Source organism: Gossypium hirsutum, chromosome A11, assembly GCF_007990345.1.
Source record: "Gossypium hirsutum isolate 1008001.06 chromosome A11, Gossypium_hirsutum_v2.1, whole genome shotgun sequence".
Classification (NCBI taxonomy): domain Eukaryota; kingdom Viridiplantae; phylum Streptophyta; class Magnoliopsida; order Malvales; family Malvaceae; genus Gossypium; species Gossypium hirsutum.
The window spans coordinates 77,533,893-77,546,928 of NC_053434.1; the positions used below are offsets into that span (position 1 = coordinate 77,533,893).

The window sequence follows — 13,036 nt, forward strand, 5'->3', positions numbered from 1 at the left end:
AATAAGGGACCATCGATGCTACACGAGTGTGCGCTCGCTCATGAGGTAATTCGAACGCATAGGCATGAGCGTTTGATCGTAGAGGCCACCATGGGTGATTTCATAGGCTCAGGCCGTTTTGAGCCATTTTGGGCCAAACTGGGCCATCTGGGCCCTACATGGGTAAACCACACTAACGTGTGGAAAATATTGGGCTAGGCTGTGTAATCTACATGGCCAAGGCCATTTCTGGGTTATATGGGTCTATATGGACCTACAATATGGGCCTTGGGCCCATTTTCAGTATTTGACTGTTAACGTTGCACGGGTCGTCCGACACGACTTGGACCTTTTGTTGGGTCGGTAAGCATACCTGGACCCTTAATTGATAAAATGACTCTTTTGCCTTTATGGGGTAAAATGATTGTTTTGCCCTTATGTGGTAAAATAACTGTTTTGTCCTTATGGGATAAAATGATTGTTTTGCCCTTATGAGGTAAAATGATTGTTTTCCCCTTATGGGGTAAAATAATTGTTTTGCCCTTATGAGGTAAGATAACTGTTTTGCCCCTTATGAGGTAAAATGACTATTTTGCCCTTATGTGGTAAAATGACTGTTATGCCCTTTTATGGTAAGATGACTGTTTTACCCCTATGTGATGTATGTTTATATTTTAGCATGCTATTGTAACTGTATTGAATACATGTATAATATTATGACATTGTGCATGATGCATTGCATGGGGATGGGTTTTTATATGATAAGAGGAAGTGTACTGAACTGGCAGCTCTGCTACAAATCACTGATGGCTCTAAGCCTATTATATTGGTAGCTCTACTACAAATACTATTTAGTGCCGCAACCGGTGCTACATGGAGTGTAGGGATGGGTGGGTTGATTTTATCCTCACATAAAGTGTAGGGTTGGACGGAGATGGAGTGTAGAGGCTGGATGGGTAAAACTTGCATACTGTTTACTGTTACTGCACTATTTACTGTTACTACAATGGGCCAAGGCCCGAACACATGACTGTTTCTGTATTGAGATAGGATCAAGCCCAAACTGATATTGTCACTGTTACCAAAAAGGGCTTAGGCCCAGACCGTGCTTGTTTTCTAGCTATTTTCTTATATGGGATTACACAATGAGTTTTCACAAACTCACCCATCTGTTTAACTGTACAGGTAATCCCTAGCCTTAGGTGGATCGGTGCTGCGAGGGACTCAATAGCAGCCATACAACTGCACTTGCTTTCTTATTTGATTTTTAATTTATAATAATTTAATTTGGGTATTTGTTTTTAATTTATAAGTAATTTAATTTGGGTATTTGTTTATGTAATAAGGCCTCTATGGAATTTAGCTTAAATTTGGGTTTTTTTTTATTTTCTTGGGTTTATAACTACTAGCAGTTGGAAAATACGTGTGTTTTCAAAAAGTTAAATGTTTTTCCTAAAACACGACGTTTACGCGACATATTTTAAAAGCTTTTGTAACAAACAATGTTTTAAAAAGTAATAACAATTTTAATATGATTAGCATTTTCATAAACGACTTGATTTTTAAACTAAACGAACCTCTATAAGAACACACAAAGAGGATAAGTTGAGAATGGGTTTTACAATATCGTACTTTGCAAAAAACACTTCAATGTGACATTGCCAAATTCGTCCATAACGTCCAGGCCAGATTCAGGGTGTTACAACATCACTTAGTCTTTTTCTTTTTAAAGAAGCACTTATTCATGCTTGGTATGTTTTATTTTGCAGAAATTAAATCCTAGTTACTAAAGAAACAAATTCCTAAAAACCTAAAATAAATAAATAAAAAGACAAGAATCCTCCCTTTTATTTTTCTAACTCATTCCCCTTGTCTTCTTTAACTCCTTCTCCGCTTGTATAATCAGTATCTTCCGTCCATGTCTCAAAGATAGCATATGGGAACTTAGGAACAAAAGTTTTAGATATATTCTTTAAAAGTATTTCGAATCGAATCATCTCTAATTTTTGCATATTACCAGTAAGTTTGTTCTTGATTGTGCATGAACTTGCAGATATCCATCAAAATTGACAACTCCAATTTCCTTGGAGTACTTACAGAAGTTGGCATGGGAGTTGTGGATCAGGATCAACACTTAGCTTGACTGGTTCTTCTTCTGGCTCAACCCTTGGTTTAGGGTTTTCAGGTCCTTCAACTGGTTTAGGACTGTTTGACTCCTTATCAGATTCTTCCTCTTCAGTGTCTGTGACTGAATTATCTTCAGTCTTAGTTTCATTTGTTGACACCTCGGTATCTGGCTCAGTTGGCTCTTCTTGTTGGCCTTGATTCAGCTCATAGACCCTCTCTACTAACCTTTCAAGATCATGACTTGTAATGCACCCTTGGACATATTGCCCCTTCAAATTCGCTTGTGTTTTAACACGGGCCCTTAAGCAAAGTGAAGTGATTAATGATGGGAAATAAGCACTTCCTGTCTTCTTTTTAGCATAGTCATAAATCTCCTTGAGAATAATTTTCCCAACATTAATTGACTGTTCTGTCAAGATGGCATATAACAAGAGCATTCGTTCCATCGAGATGATGGAACTATGTGAGATAGGCATAAAACTGTAGCGAACAAAATAAAACCATACCTTTGCTACAGGTTTTAGGTATTCCCTTCGGCAAAAATGGCTGCCATGCTTTCTTATAATCCATTGGGATCCCGGATTTGTCACAACATCAAGTACTTGTTGAAGAAAATCCCAATTTATGTTGTTCATCATGGGGTAGTACTCATCTTCTTCAACATTAGGTAAGTTAAACAAATCATTGATGGACTTAGAAGTAAGAGGTACCTTTTTCTTCCAAACGATGACCTCAGTAGCATCTTGTGTGGTCAAAGTTGCATAGAACTCTCGAACTAGTTCATCGTCGGGAGGCAAACGAGCATCACAAAATCGTTTCCATTTGAGAACATTGATTATCTTTCTAATTGGCATAGGGACAACCATCAAATCATTACTCTTCAAGTTAAAACATTTTTCTAGCATCATAGGTTGATACTTGAAAATTAAATCAAATCTCTCTTTCACTTCTTCATCAATCACAATCGGGTTTTCAGGTGTAGTCTTCGACAATGTAGTTCTTTTATGAGACATGGTATTTTCCTAAAAATTCGACAAGCTTCTGCTTACAAGGGAACAAGAGAAATTGACAAGTGGGTAAGATCTGCTTTAGCAAACCTTGTGATGGCGAAGAGGTTGCAGTGGCGATAGCAGCTACGTGCGGCAACGACGTTGATACTCCGGTGATCTCTTTATGGCAGTTTATAGGAGATTTCTGCAATAGGGGAGAAGAACTAGGGTTTTTTTTCGGGATTTGAGGTTGACGGAAGAAGAGAAAAGTTTAAGGATTTTTAGGGTTTAAGCAAATAGCTTTGAGGGATATGAAAAATTGTAGAATGAAGAGGGTTTATATAGGGAAAAATTAGGGCAACATGTAGTGAAAACTTAGCTACATTAGGGTTACTTGGGCGGCAAGCAATGTAATTAGTGGCAATAGGTGTGGAGTTTTCCCTCTTTTTGTTGTCTTGGGCCTCAAATTCAAACTGTATCTTACTAAAAAAATTTTGATTAGTACTTGGGCCAAATTTGACCCCCTTTATTAACATAAAAATTTAAATTTAAACAAAACAAATGAAACTAAAAAAATTTTAAACCTTAATTAGAAAATTTTTTCTAAATAAATTATATTAAATTAATTCCCAAGAAAGGTTGGTGGGGCCACAGTGGTCCCGCTTAAGTTCCAATCTCCTTAGACAAAATTAATTAAATGTACTAAATTAAGAGCTATTAATTAAATGTAATAAATTAATTAAATGTACCTTCATCACTAATAATAGGAATCACATGACTACATTAGCATCATTTGTAGGGTATGCTTCAGCTTCAACCCACTTGGATACATAGTCCACAGCAACTAAGATGTATTTGTTCCCATACAAAGAAGGAAATGGGCCTAAAAAGTCAATGCCTCATACGTCGAATAATTCAATATCCAAAATATTTGTTACGGGCATTTCATTCCTCCTTGATATGTTTTCGCTCCTTTGGCATCTATCACTGTTCTTCACATAGGCATAAGCATCTTTAAATAATGTAGGCCAAAAGAAACCTGCTCGCAAAACCTTATCTACAATACGTGCACCACCAAAGTGTCCCCCACTTGGAGATGAATGGCAATGATATAAGATCTCAGCAATCTCACTTTCAACTACACACTTTCGGATTATATTATATGCATACTGTTTAAACAAAAACGGGTCTTTCCAAAAATAATACCAACTATCATCAAGAAATTTCTTCCTTTGTTGGTATGTCATTTCTTGAGGAATTATTCCACATGCAAGATAATTGGCAAAATAAGCAAACCAAGGTGTTTCATGAATTCGACTCACCTCAAATTAGTGTTCATCTGGGAAATTCTCATTGATAGGCACATGTGATCGAGTTACCTCATCTTGCTTCAACCTCGACAGATGATGCTCAAGGTCAAATTCTTGGAGTAAAAGTATCCAACGAATTAGCCTCGGTTTTGCATCTTTCTTTGTGAGCAAGTATTTAATTGTCTCATGGTTAGTAAATACTATAACTTTGGTACCTATAAGATATGAGCAGAATTTGTCAAAAACAAAGACTATATCAAATAGTTCCTTTTCAGTAATTATATAATTGAGTTGGGATCCCATCAAGGTTCTACTTGCATAGTAAATGGGGTGGAACACTATTTTTTCTTTAACCCATCACAGCTCCAAAAGGTGTGCTCCAATTGGGTGTAATGACTATTGGGGCTGAGATTAACCATTTTTTCAGCTATTCAAATGCTTCTAAACATGCTTTGTTAAAATCAAACACTGCATCTTTCTCTAACAACAAACACAATGATTTAGAAATTTTCAAAAAATCTTTGATAAACCTTCGATAAAAACCGGCATGGACTAAGAAACTTCTGACTCCTTTCACATTCATTGGGGCTGGTAAATTTCAATTACGTCCACCTTTGCTTTGTCGACTTCAATTCCTTTCTTTGAAGTTTTATGCCCTAAGACAATCCCTTCCTTAACCATAAAATGGCATTTCTCCCAGTTAAGGACAAGATTCGTCTCTTTGCATCTCTTCAGTACCTTAGCCAAATTACACCTTTCTTCAGCACACACTACACCGGACTTATCCATGAACTATCTAAAATAGGATAAATGATTCCTGCATCTAACCATTTAATCCTTTCCTTTCTCACAACTTCCTTCATAATAGGATTGAGCCTCCTTTGCCTATCAATTCGAGCTTTTTCACCTTCCTCTAGAATAATTTTGTGCATGCAAAATGAAGGGCTTCTACCTCGAATATTAGCTATGGTCTATCCAATTGCTTTTTTAAATTTCTTTAGAACAAAAATTAGTTGCTCCTATTGATCTTTTGTCAGTTTTGCTGAAATAATCACAGGCAAAGTGGAATTATCACCTAAATAAACGTATTTCGAATAGGAAGGAATACCTTTAGTTAGAATGTAGGTGGTTCTTCGACTGACAATTTGGGTTGCACAAATTCTCTGACTTCCAACTCCAACAGTTCAGACCATGTGGATTGAATAAAATTTCTCAGATTGGCTTCCACTAGAACCATGACTTCTTCATTTTCCTCATCCTCCAAAGGGTCAAACCCTAAGGCTTTCTCCATTGGATCTTCTTCAAAATTACTTTCCATAGAAATCAAAGTTTCTATTTCTTCCATAATTGAACACTCTTCTGTCGGATTGGGAAATTTCATCGCTTTAAGAATGCTAAAAGTTACCTGATCATCTTGAACTCCCATGGTGAGTTCACCTTTCTACACATCAATTAACATTCTTCCCATGGCTAGGAAAGGTCTCCCAAGGATAATTGCCACTTCCTTACCTGCTCCAAAATCTAGAATAATGAAATCAGTAGGAAAAATAAATTCATCGACTCTTGCCAAAACATTCTCGATCATTCCTTTGGGTATGCTAAAGATCGATCCGCTAGCTAGAGCGTCACAGTTGTAGGTCTTACTTCTCCTATCCCTAGCATCTAGAAAATAGACTTAGTCATCAAGTTGATACTTGCTCCTAAGTCATACAAAGCTTTACCACAGTAAGATTCACCAATGTTACAGGGTATCATAAAGCTTCCTGGATCCTTCAATTTTGGTGGCAGCTTGTTCTGCAAGAACGCACTGCACTCCTTTGTCAAGACGATAGTCTCATGCTCACTCAGTCGTTTCTTCTTGGATAGTACATCCTTCATAAACTTCACATAATTTGGAATTTGTTCTAAAGCCTCCACAAATGGAATATTGATGTGCAATTGCTTCAGAATATCCAAAAACTTCTTGAATTGCACCTCTTGTTTCTGCTTGTGTTGCTGCAATCTTTGCGGATATGGAGGTGATGGAACTTTCGGTTGAACCAGACAACTCTTCTGAGTAGGTAATCTTCATCCAAAGAAGATGTTAAAGTCTTTGAGTTCATTAAGTTAGGATTTACCTTGTCAGTCTTTGCAGTTTTTGATTCTTTTGGTGTAGGAATTTCAACAGCTGGTTAACTTTCCTCCTTTCAAACTGGCTTGTCTTCGAAATCAATCAATTGGGGTTCCAGAATTTTACCACTTCGCAATGCCACTGCCTTGATATATTCTTTACCTAAGTTTCTTGGATTCTCAGTATTGGTCAGCAATGTTCCTTATGGTCTATTACGAAGCTCCGTAGCCAACTTGTAACACCCCTTACCCGTATCCATCACCGGAACAGGGTACGAGGTATTACCGAATCATAGTACATACCATTAAATAAAACCAAGACAAAAATATGGCATACAATTAGATCATGAATCATTATAACTTATGCCTTTAATAATATTAGCCAATTTCAAAGGCTTCGTACAAAATAATCGGTCAAATACTATACTAATATTTTAAAACCTAGACAATTATGGCACGTAACAAAATAACTAAGTCTACTATACATGCCATAATTCAAAATGTTTAGTCCAAATACCCAGAAATATTGATAGTGCAGGCAGATCTTCAACGCTCCTTGACTCCTGTGCATGATGGACGGCACTATAAGACAAAAGAGAGAAAAGAAGGTATGCTTATAGCTTAGTAAGCAAGTATGTAAATAATGAATAAAGAATCTACTATGTTTACACAATAACTCAAGTGTATCTACTTTTAATTTCACCATTTACTCCACTTTGGTCAAGCTGTCTCTACTGCGTCATACTCACTAAATAAATCATAACTCGAGTTACAAAACTTGAAATTCAAATCCGTAAAATTTTACTGAAACTAGACTCATATTACTTATTAAAAATTATTTTCTAGAATTTTTGGTCCAGCCAATTATTACAGTTTATTAGTTAAAATGTCCCCTGTTATACAGCTCGACTGACTTGACCTCTATTCACTATGAATTGAATTTCTCCCAGTACACAATTTAAATAGTCATGAAATTTATTGCATTTAAAACTAGACTCAATAAGGAATCTATACATATAAACTATATTTCTTAATTAGTTTTGTACAATGTTTAATGATTTTTCAAAGTTAGAATAGGGGATCACATAGTCATTCTGAGAAAGTCACACACAAATATAAATATCTCAAAATATAGAGTTTCTTTACTTGCTCTGTTTCCTTTAAATGAAAATAGACTCATTAAGATTTAAATTCATATCTCATTCAGCCTCTAATTAAATTCATACTATTTTTGGTGATTTTTCAAATTCACGTCACTGCACCTGTCCAAAACAGTATTATTGCAAATTCACTCTTTCACACTTTCTTTGTATTAACCTCATTTAGCCTACATATCACAATTCACTTTCACCACATTTCATACATCAAAAATGTAGGTTCATGATTACAATGTCACTATAAAATCATCCCATTGAACAATTCGAATCAATTCTCGATACTTGGTGGTTTCAGCACATAGCTCCACCATCATATTTCATATAATTCGGCTCTCTTGTGCACATGGTGAACACTTAGTACCACCCATGTGACCTAGCCAATTTATCTCATAGCTCTCTTGTCTACATGGTGTCCTTCACTTGGAATCACACATGCGACCTAGCTACATTTATCCTCTCTCGTAGCTCTCTTGTCTACATGGGATACATCCCGTATCGCACATGTGACCGCGCTACTACATAGTATCTTGTAGCTCTCTTGTACACATGATGTGCACTTAGCACCATACATGTGACCTAGCTACATTTCATATATATTATTCAATCTTTCCGAAAGTTCAACCGGGATTTCTCTCACTATTACTTATTTTCATTCTTCCAATAGTCGATTTATGATTCAAAATCAACTAAAATATATAAAATAGGCTGAAATACAAAAATGTAAATGAAGTTTAATGTATTATTTACATACAAACTTACCTCGGTGCAAAATATGGAAATTTTGCAATTTAGTCCAAAACCTTTTCCTTCCCCCGTTCGAGGTCGATTCCACGCCTTTCTTGATCTATAACAACACATTTAGCTCATTTAACACTCATACTATTTATTTCAATCCAAAAATCACATTATGTAAAAATTACATTTTTGCCCCCTAACTTTTACAAAATTATGATTTTTCCCCTAGGCTCAAAAATTTAATTTCAGCCCTTATTCTTAAGTTTTATGACATGCTGAACATTTTTCTCTTCTATAACATCAAATTCTCACTCTAACATGTACTTATGAGCATTAGGTATTTTTACCGATTATACCGTTTAGCTCGTTTTCGCTAAAAACCGCTTAGAAAATATCGTTATCCTAACCTCAAACATTCATATTCTACCATCAAAAATCAAAATACATGCATATCATTTATGGGTAAATTTTTAAACATAAACCCTAACTCAAAATAATGATAGAAATAGGTAAACCGAGCTACGAGGATTTAAAAAATGTAAAGAACATTAAAAACGGGGCTTGAATGCACTTACTATTGAGCTTGAAAACTTGGAAAAACCCTAGCTACGGTGTCTATGAGAGTTTCGGCCAACTTGATGAAGATGATACCAAATTTTGGATTTGTTTTCCCATTTTATTATTTTATTTACCAAATGACTAAATTACCCTTTATTAAAAACTATGATGTTTTATCTTCCTTTAGGTATTTTTGTCCAAACTAATATAATGGTATAATTACTATACAAGGACCTCCACTTTAAAAACCCATTACTCACAAGTACTTAGTACCTTTGTGAACTAGAACACACATTTTATAACTTTTACAATTTAGTCTTAAATATCAAATTGGGCCCTCTATCGATAAAATTTCTAAACAAAAATTTCACACAGTCATGAAATCATGCCATAGACCTTAAAATGATAATAAAAATATTATTTCTATCTTGAATTTGTGATTTCGAAACCACTATTCCGTTTTGGCCCTAAATCGGGCTGTTACACATCTGGCCCATTTGGTTTTCCAAATTTTTCAGTGTTACTGCTTGGCTCTGGATCAAAGCGTCATTCTTTGCCATATACGCTTTCAACAAGTTCTCCAGACAATTTGATGATTCAGGTTGGGTTGGTTTTGGAGCTTGCTGATTAAACCCTTGAGATTGGTTGGGTTTATGCTGCATAAAGTTGTTGTTTGGTCCATTTCCTTGGTTGCTCCAAGAAAAGTTGGGGTGATTACTCCATGAAGGATTATAGAAGTTGGATTGGGGTCATTGTCCATGTAACGCCCCGAATTTGGGCCTAGAAGTATTGGGCCTTGAGCATGGGTCCGTAAGGAGGTTGTATGTAAGCATTTAATTGTACAAAGAAATGACACAATTAAATGTCTGCTTTAGTGGTTAATGGCCGTGAGAAGTGTTGGAGAAATCTTGGGTTCAAACCTGGGCTTTAGCAAAAATTTTGGTTTTAAGTGAATAAAACCCTGGGTGCTTGGATGAAGGCCTTTTAAATTATTGTGGTAAATAAATAACACAAAGAAGCTTGTGGTCTAGTGGTTGTGGCGTCATTAAGGTTGCAAGGGAGCCTGGGTTCAAGTCTTGGCTCTTGCAATTTATTTTGGTTTTTCTTTCAAAGGAACATAGACTTTGGCCTATAGACCTTATAATTAATTGAGGATAAAATATGACACAGAAAGAGCTTGTGGTGGAGTGGCAAGGTGGCGTGTTGTGTAACTGTAAGGTCTAAGGTTCAAGTCTTGGGATGCACAAAGGGGTATTTATTTTGCTGTTTGAGCTGTGTAGGAGGTAGAGTTGGACTGAAACTCTGTGGTTGAAGTGGTCACAAGAAAATAAGGAATTTTCTTAGTGGTTGAAAGTAATCCCACATCGGGAAGCTAACATGAGAATTGGTGAGAAGCTGGCTTTAAATAGAGTGAACCAGATGAGTTGGGGGCAAGACTCAGTGCAGGATGTGTCAAGGTTGGTGATCATGGACTTCGGCGTGTTCTCATAAACAGGTGTATTTCGCACTGCTCTAGCTGCAAAACGGCAAATGCCGGAATGCCAAAATACCAGTCACACGGTGGTGGCAGCCACACAAGCGTGCGAGCGTATGTGTGGGAGCTTTGACGTGATGGTTGAGGCCATCATGAGTGCTCTGTTGGGCTTAGGTTACTTTGGGTCGGGATGGGCCATGTGGGCCCATGGGCCCAAGTTGATAAATTGTATGATTGTGTAGTAAATATTGGATTAGACTATGTGAATCTCATATCTGTAGGCTAGTATTATTGAAATACCCCTGAAGGGTAGAATTACTGAAATGCCCCTGTAGGATAGAATTACTGAAATACCCTTCGGTTACAAAATTACCAAAATACCCCTAGGTTATAAAATTATCAAAAATATCCCTAATTTGTAAAATTACTGAAATACGCTTGACCTATAAAATTACCAAAATACCTCAACTTGTATCGAAATACCTTCAATTTGTAAAATTACCAAAATATCCTTGATTTGGAAAATTATAGAAATACCCCTGATTTACAAAATTACAAAAATACCCTCGACTTTCAAAAATTACAGAAATACCATCGATTTGTAGAATTATCAAAATACCCTTGGTTTGTAGATTTACCAAAACACCCTTGCAGGGTGAAATGACTAAAATAACCCTAATAGGTAAAAAGACCGTTCTGCCCCTTTAGGGTATATGACCCACTGATAATACAATTTGATTTATTTGACTATGTTTTGACTGAGAATGTATGACTGTGATTGGACTGTTGTGACTGTGATTTGTATGATTTTGTATGCTGTGTGTATATTTGCTGCATTCATATATTATTATGTTGCACATAAGTGGGTTTATGATATGGAGGAAGTACTATACTGGTGACTATGTCACGTTTACTATTACTGGTGGCTTGCCACACTTACTGCTACTGGTAGCTACGCTACGTTATTATTACTGGCAGCTTTGCTGCGATATTGGTGTGCTGGTTGGGTGGGTTGATTGATATCCCCACATGGTGTGTTGGTTGGTACGGGTGGTGTGCTGGATGGTTATGGGATGGGTTGCATTTTGTACTATATTGAAACTGTATGGGGCTTAGGCCCACACTACTACTGTTTAAGGGCTAAGGCCCAGACTGTACTGATACTGAATAGGGCTCAGGCCTAGACCGTTACTACATACACTATTTTCTGTAGTCTGATAAGAGATTACACACTGAGTTTTCGTAAACTCACCCTTTCTTTTAATTGTATAGGTACTCTTCAGCCTTAGACGGTTTGGAGCTGCGAGGGACTCGGGGTGGCCACAGATCACGAATGACTTTACTATTTAATGATTTTATATTTGGGTTTTGTTTTTGTAATAAGGCCATTTGGGGTTTTAACTTTTAATTGGGCTATGATTTGGTATTTATCAACTGCTAGAGTAGGAACATCGGGTTTTCAAAATAAGAATGTTTTCTATGAGCAAACCTGCAACTTTAAATTCTGATAAAAACAAACGTATTGAAAACTATACACGCTTTAAATAGCATGAAACACTAGGCATACACGGACTTTAAAACTATAAAGGCTTTTATGATAACCGGTTTAACATCACAAGCTTGTCGGGTTTTTGGGTACTTAATGTGGCACGTCAGATTTGGTCGTAACGTCTAGGTCAGGTTTAGGGTGTTACAGTCCACTCCTATTTTAGTGTTGGTTCCCCACATAGTACACTGACTCAAGATTTGATGGACAATTCTCAAAAGAATGACCTTCCCAACAATAAATATAAGAAAGTACTTCAAATGGACTTAGTGGCTGAGCTGTAAAATTGTTAGCACTATTAGCGATAAACTGCTTTAACATAGAGGAAATAGATGATACCTGACCTGATAATGAATTAAGAGCATCAACTTCATGAACTCCAGCTATACATATTCCTTAAGCTGTTTGATTTGTTGGCTATTGATAGTTATTGCTTGTGATCCTATTGATGATCTCATAAGCCTCATTATAAGACTTAGACAAAATTGCACCGTTAGCAAAAGCATCTACAATCAATCTTGTATGTGGGTTGAGACCATTATAGAATGTATCCAACTGGATACAATGAGGAATCCCATGAGGAGGAAACTTATGAAGTAACTCCTTGAATCACTCCCAAGCCTCATACAAAGACTCGTCATCCAATTGTTGAAAAGTTGTGATCTCGTTCCTCAACTTAGCACTCTTGCTAGGCGGGAAATACTTTACCAAAAATCTCTACTAATTCTTGCCATGTAGATATGAAACTTGGTGGCAATGAATTGAGCCATGCTCGTGCTCGATCTTGTAATGAGTACGGAAACAACTTCAACCTCAATGCATCTTCAGTCACACCGGCTATCTTGAATGAATCACTCACCTCTATAAACAAGTGAAGGTGGAGATGTGGATCTTCTGTGGGCATACTACTGAATTGGCCCACCATTTGGAGCATTTGAAACATCACTAGTTTCAATTCAAATTGGGTTTCCTCAATATCTGACCTTCTAATTACTGGATTTGACTCATTGAAAAGCGACACAGCATGTTATCTGATGCATCAATTCCTATCA

General features: G+C 36.6%; 1 non-coding gene across 1 annotated transcript; it reads left to right on the plus strand.

Moving 5' to 3' along the window:
- The first annotated feature begins 12,555 nt into the window (after window positions 1–12,555).
- On the plus strand, window positions 12,556–12,662 carry LOC121210448 (small nucleolar RNA R71). The gene has a single exon (XR_005905565.1). It is a non-coding gene; the product is annotated as a small nucleolar RNA R71 (small nucleolar RNA).
- The last annotated feature ends 374 nt before the right edge of the window (window positions 12,663–13,036 follow it).